This window comes from Littorina saxatilis, linkage group LG4, assembly GCF_037325665.1.
Source record: "Littorina saxatilis isolate snail1 linkage group LG4, US_GU_Lsax_2.0, whole genome shotgun sequence".
NCBI classification, from domain to species: Eukaryota; Metazoa; Mollusca; class Gastropoda; order Littorinimorpha; family Littorinidae; genus Littorina; species Littorina saxatilis.
The window spans coordinates 40,391,604-40,397,743 of NC_090248.1; the positions used below are offsets into that span (position 1 = coordinate 40,391,604).

At 39.9% G+C, this 6,140-nt stretch overlaps 1 long non-coding RNA gene across 1 annotated transcript; it reads left to right on the forward strand.

The window, feature by feature from the left end:
- Positions 1-1,642: 1,642 nt before the first annotated feature.
- On the forward strand, positions 1,643-4,722 carry LOC138964727 (uncharacterized). Its single transcript, XR_011455194.1, has 2 exons — positions 1,643-1,727; positions 4,522-4,722. It is a non-coding gene; the product is annotated as an uncharacterized lncRNA (long non-coding RNA).
- The last annotated feature ends 1,418 nt before the right edge of the window (positions 4,723-6,140 follow it).

Consider the following 6,140-nt stretch of genomic DNA (forward strand, 5'->3'; position numbering starts at 1 on the left):
CACGCTTTTCACTTTTCCGAGGAAGCCAACAGCTGAGTGTGAAGAAACGCTGCTGTTCAACTTCGAAATCTCCAGTCGCAGACGACCTTCGCTTTTGCAGTTCAGTCAATGCAGGTGCAATGTTACTCATTTCGATCAGCTCGTTTTCGTATATATTTTTGCATTAAGATCATGTACAATGATTGGAATCAAAGGAGGAATGACTTCGGTATGCAAATGCGTTGGTTTGGCCGAAATCAATACAGCAGTAATTAAGCTAGGTTCTTTCTCGTCAGTTTGTTTTTTGCGACTGAAGTTTGTCTTCTGAATGTACCACTTGCTTGATTTTGATTGTTTGTTCAGCTCCTCGGCACAAAATTCATCATGCAAGATATCAATTTGTTGAATGATAACGGGATAAGTGAAGTTCAAACATGTATCTGCTTGCAAAAACAATCGCAGGGACAGATCTATCTGCTTCATTGACTGACAGATTGTCATTGAATTTCCAACGTAAAATGACTCGTTTGCAGACTCTCTAATTAGATCCATCGAGTGTTTGTGTTCTTAGATCCATTGGCTATGCAGGCTTTTTGCGATCATAACATTGTTTGGGTTTGTGCAGGTGCAATCTGCAGATCAGAGGAGATTGACCGCAGGGTGACGCAGTGTCAGTGATCAATGCAACTTGTGTTTGACACTCAATATTTCCTTCTACCAAACTCAAGGGCAAATCAAAAGGTACATGCTTGTGAATTCATATTATGTAATGTCTGTGAAGATTAACACCGTTTTTAGCTCTAGTCTGAGTGATCATGCTTATTAATATCCAATTCAAGTTACATACGATACATACTCCGCCCCAGCACCACCCTCACCCCATAGCACTGCTATTCAGATACTACAGTCCAACAACTAACCCTCTAAAAGTCCCCCCCCCCCCCCCACTCTCGGTGTAACATCTGTTGCTATCTGCACCTTTGCGTGGCAATGGGAAACTCGTGCTCAAATAGTTTCAGAACTGTTGATATTATAAGAGTTTTATTTACCAATGGTTATCCCCTCCCTCCTTCATATTACACCGACACTCTCTATGCCCACCCTCCACCCCCTTCCCTTCCCTCTACAGGCAGTCTACTAAAGTCTCAGACGTGATAGGATAGGATGCCACAATGATCCGGGTAACTTTGCAAATAATCATACTGATATAACAGAAGAAAGTTATTCCACAGTCATTTCTACTTATACATTACAGTGTTACAAAACAGGAATTTGTGCTAAGTTATAATCTACAAACAACAAAGACCCTCCAGCCCCCCCCCCCCCCCTCCTCACCTGCAACATATACATGTTCATGTCCAACTTTCCCAGTGGCTCTTAATCTTATGTCTATGACTGTTGATATTGAAGAGTATAAGTGTTTAGTTTTCAATGACTAAATTTCCCCTCACACACACACACACACAAACACACACGCACATGCACATAGCTGTTGTCTCCTTCTCAATCTCTCTGTGTCTCTCTGTTTAATTAAAATATTTGGATCACTAACTCTTCACTGAGATTCAGTGTTATGTGTTATGTGGAGTAAGATTAGTGAATGTTGCTGCTGATTCTGTTGTTCTTACTGTTCTTCCTCCCTGGATAATCTTTTTTCTCCTAAAACAGTTTTTTTTTATTACTACAGTGCGTCTATGGAGTGTACATCAGAGATGTGATGGGACCAAAAACATTCCAAAATGAAACAGGTAACTTTTTAAACTGGTCTTCATTTTGTTTATTGAGAAGTTGGTTCACATGATACATTTCAGAGTCGTCCTTTTAAATTCGTTAAATATTGCACCAGTCACTACATCTATAGATTATCAGATTAAGTTGTCTTCTTCTGCATTATGCATATGCAATATTCATCTTTAGTGCGCGCGTGTGTGTGTGTGTGTGTGTGTGTGTTTATTGGTTGAAGACGACACAGGCCCCTTCCCCTTATTTGTTTATCTGTGTGCGAGACTTCGTGAGTCAGTTGCATAGGCAGGATAGCTAACTGAGTTGCCTGCAAGACCGTTAACGGCATTTTGCACTGTATATTTGCTGTACATTAATTTCAGCTTAGGTATGACCAATACCAAAAGTTACAATGTTGTAGGTGAAATGGTCTGTCTTTTGGGCTCTTTCCAAAAAGGATCCGAATTCGGGGATAGACTCAACCGTTTCGGGTTTTATATGGAGCCGTACACTAATTAACCCGATTTAAGCATTAAAGAATTTAAGAGTGTTAGTTTTGGAGGGTATAAACTATGTAATTCAAATGAAAATTTCAATAATAAATTTTCGTATAATTAATATACTTACCCAATTCTCATAGTTTATACCCTCCCATCCTTCCACGCTACTTAATTTCCTATGGCGTCTTTTTTATATTTAGTCAAGTTTTGACTAAATATTTTAACATCGAGGGGGAATCGAAACGAGGGTCGTGGTGTATGTGCGTGCGTGTGTGTGTGTCTGTGTGTGTGTGTGGAGCGATTTAGACTAAACTACTGGACCGATCTTTATGAAATTTGACATGAGAGTTCCTGGGTATGAAATCCCCAGACGTTTTTTTCATTTTTTTGATAAATGTCTTTGATGACGTCATATCCGGCTTTTCGTGAAAGTAGAGGCGGCACTGTCACGCCCTCATTTTTCAACCAAATTGGTTGAAATTTTGGTCAAGTAATCTTCGACGAAGCCCAGACTTCGGTATTGCATTTCAGCTTGGTGGCTTAAAAATTAATTAATGACTTTGGTCATTAAAAATCGGAAAATTGTAAAAAAAAAAAAATATTTATAAAACGATACAAATTTACGTTTATCTTATTCTCCATAATTTGCTGATTCCAAAAACATATAAATATGTTATATTCGGATTAAAAACAAGCTCTGAAAAATAAATATATAAAAATTATTATCAAAATTAAATTGTCCAAATCAATTTAAAAACACTTTCATCTTATTCCTTGTCGGTTCCTGATTCCAAAAACATATAGATATGATATGTTTGGATTAAAAACACGCTCAGAAAGTTAAAACAAAGAGAGGTACAGAAAAGCGTGCTATCCTTCTTAGCGCAACTACTACCCCGCTCTTCTTGTCAATTTCACTGCCTTTGCCATGAGCGGTGGACTGACGATGCTACGAGTATACGGTCTTGCTGAAAAATGGCATTGCGTTCAGTTTCATTCTGTGAGTTCGACAGCTACTTGACTAAATATTGTATTTTCGCCTTACGCGACTTGTTTTAGCTTGGTTACCACCCTTTCGAGGGCAGGTAATTTGAGTAGTTTTTCGACATCTAGCATATATGAGATCTTAGTCAATGCATCCCTCAGACAACCAGTTACACCGTTAATGACACATGAAGCAATAAGGTAACTATCAGATAACACTTGTATACACAAAATCCACTCGGACAAGATCAACAAAATCTTACGATCTTGTTAACTCATTGGAGACGTAATGTTTTAGTCCTTTTTGACTCACATGCGAAGCAAAAGTGAGTCTATGTACTCACCCGAGTCGTCCGTCCGTCCGTCCGTCCGGCCGGCCGGAAAACTTTAACGTTGGATATTTCTTGGACACTATTCAGTCTATCAGTACCAAATTTGGCAAGATGGTGTATGATGACAAGGCCCCAAAAAACATACATAGCATCTTGACCTTGCTTCAAGGTCAAGGTCGCAGGGGCCATAAATGTTGCCTAAAAACCAGCTATTTTTCACATTTTTCACATTTTCTCTGAAGTTTTTGAGATTGAATACCTCACCTACATATGATATATAGGGCAAAGTAAGCCCCATCTTTTGATACCAGTTTGGTTTACCTTGCTTCAAGGTCAAGGTCACAGGAGCTCTTCAAAGTTGGATTGTATACATATTTTGAAGTGACCTTGACCCTGAACTATGGAAGATAACTGTTTCAAACTTAAAAATTATGTGGGGCACATGTTATGCTTTCATCATGAGACACATTTGGTCACATATGATCAAGGTCAAGGTCACTTTGACCCTTATGAAATGTGACCAAAATAAGGTAGTGAACCACTAAAAGTGACCATATCTCATGGTAGAAAGAGCCAATAAGCACCATTGTACTTCCTATGTCTTGAATTAACAGCTTTGTCTTGCATGACCTTGGATAAGGTCACATGTATATTGGTAGGAAAAATGTGTAAAGCAGTTCTTAGTGTATGATGTCATTGCTAGGTTTAGTTACCCTAAAGGTCGAGGTCAAGCATGTGAGTCGTATGGGCTTTGCCCTTCTTGTTTTTGGTTGAAAATGTGCTGAAAAAAGAAGATTACAGCTAGATCAAAACTCAAAAGTGTTCCAAATTACCCCTCCATTTGACCTGTGAACTCGCCACTGTGTTGACCTTTGTCATGCATAAGATATAGTTAATAATCGCCAAATATTAACTAACTAGGTCAACAGGTCAAGAAGTATTAAGCATTTTTATGGGCTGCATTTGTTTCATTTGTGTCACCCTTTATGTTTATACTTTTGCAGGCTGGTGTGGAGTTCTGATGTTGCCAGGGCGATGGAAGACACATACATAAGACATATAAACAAGCTTCCCTGTGAAGTGTTTTGATCACAAATCACCATTATTTTACACATTTATGCATATCTATTCTCAGCTCAGACTTGTGCTTTGAAATTGGATGTTTAAGTACTAGCTAAAACCCTGAATAAAGTCTTCGCAATACATGGAATGGGATCAAAAGTGTGTGTGTGTGTGTGTGTGTGTGTGTGTGTGTGTGTGTGTGTGTGTGTGTGAAAACAGCATTCAAAAATGAGGGTGAGATAAAACATAAAAAAAGCTACAGCACAGATACTTTTTTGTCTAGCGTCAAGGACGGATCCAGGGGGGGTTCCTGTCACCCCCCCCCCCCCCCGGCCTGAACATGTATCTCCTCCAAGGGTGAAAATGAAATAAAAATCAATAAATCATGACAAATATTCGGAGAACGCGCCAGCTAGATTCCACATATTCTCATCTACATTTCAAAACGTCCAGACCTCCCTAGCGCCCTCAACTAATGAACCCCTAACACAATTGGGGGCCCCCAACCTGATACGGTCCGGCCATGAGCGTTCTATATCGTCCTCTTTAGAAACTTGTTGCGCTGTTGACACACGTACGTTTCTATTTGCAAACATCCATAAAGTAATATTTTGTTAATCATGTTTAAAACATTTCTTCTGAGTAGAGTAGAGTGAAGCTAAATCAAACCACACACAAAATGAAAAAAACTAAATCTAAACCAAAGCCATATTGCGCGTAATATAAAGCAACAGTCTAACCATTCTGCAAGAGAGATTGTTCAGTAGTAGATCTAAAAAAAAAAAAGAATGGATTCCATGGAAGCTAGTGTAACTATACACATTCAACATCTTTGAAGCTTCGGATATAACTCGATAAAACAAAAAAGAACCAAAACTTAAAACATGTCCCAACAGTTGTTAGTCCACCTCTCTCTTCACCCGACCCCCACACTCACATAGTTTGTGTCTGAAAAGCTCTAAAACGCACTGGCACACACGCACACAAACTGACTTATACCAGAGATGTATGTCTCTGCTTATACAGAGTCCATTTAGAAATATGTTCAGTAATTGCGATAAAAGACAAGACTTTTGTCTCCTTTGGTAAACATCACGGTGTTTTTTTCCCGCCACTTCTTATCCACGTGTAAAAATATTTCCCATCAGACTGCGCGAGTGGAGAAACTACGTCATATCATAGGGGAATCCCCTACCGGAGCAGGATCGGAGCAGCCTGCTCCGGAACCGGAGCTTGTGTGTGAGAGGGCAGGTGGAGAGCGGAGCAGCCTGCTCCGCTTGCTCCGCCTGTGTGTGAGCCCCGCTTGAGAGGGGAAAAAAAGAAACGGAAGTAAGTAAGAACAATCTAAGTGATGGACATTTTTCTCTCTCGTTTTATAAAAAAGAATAGTTTATCATGTCAGGTTTCCAATAACAAACACGCACACATGCACACACACACACACGCACGCACGCATGCACGCACGCACGCGCGCCTGAACGCACGCACGCACGCACACACACACACACACACACACACACACACACACACACACACACACACACACACACATAATGGGAGA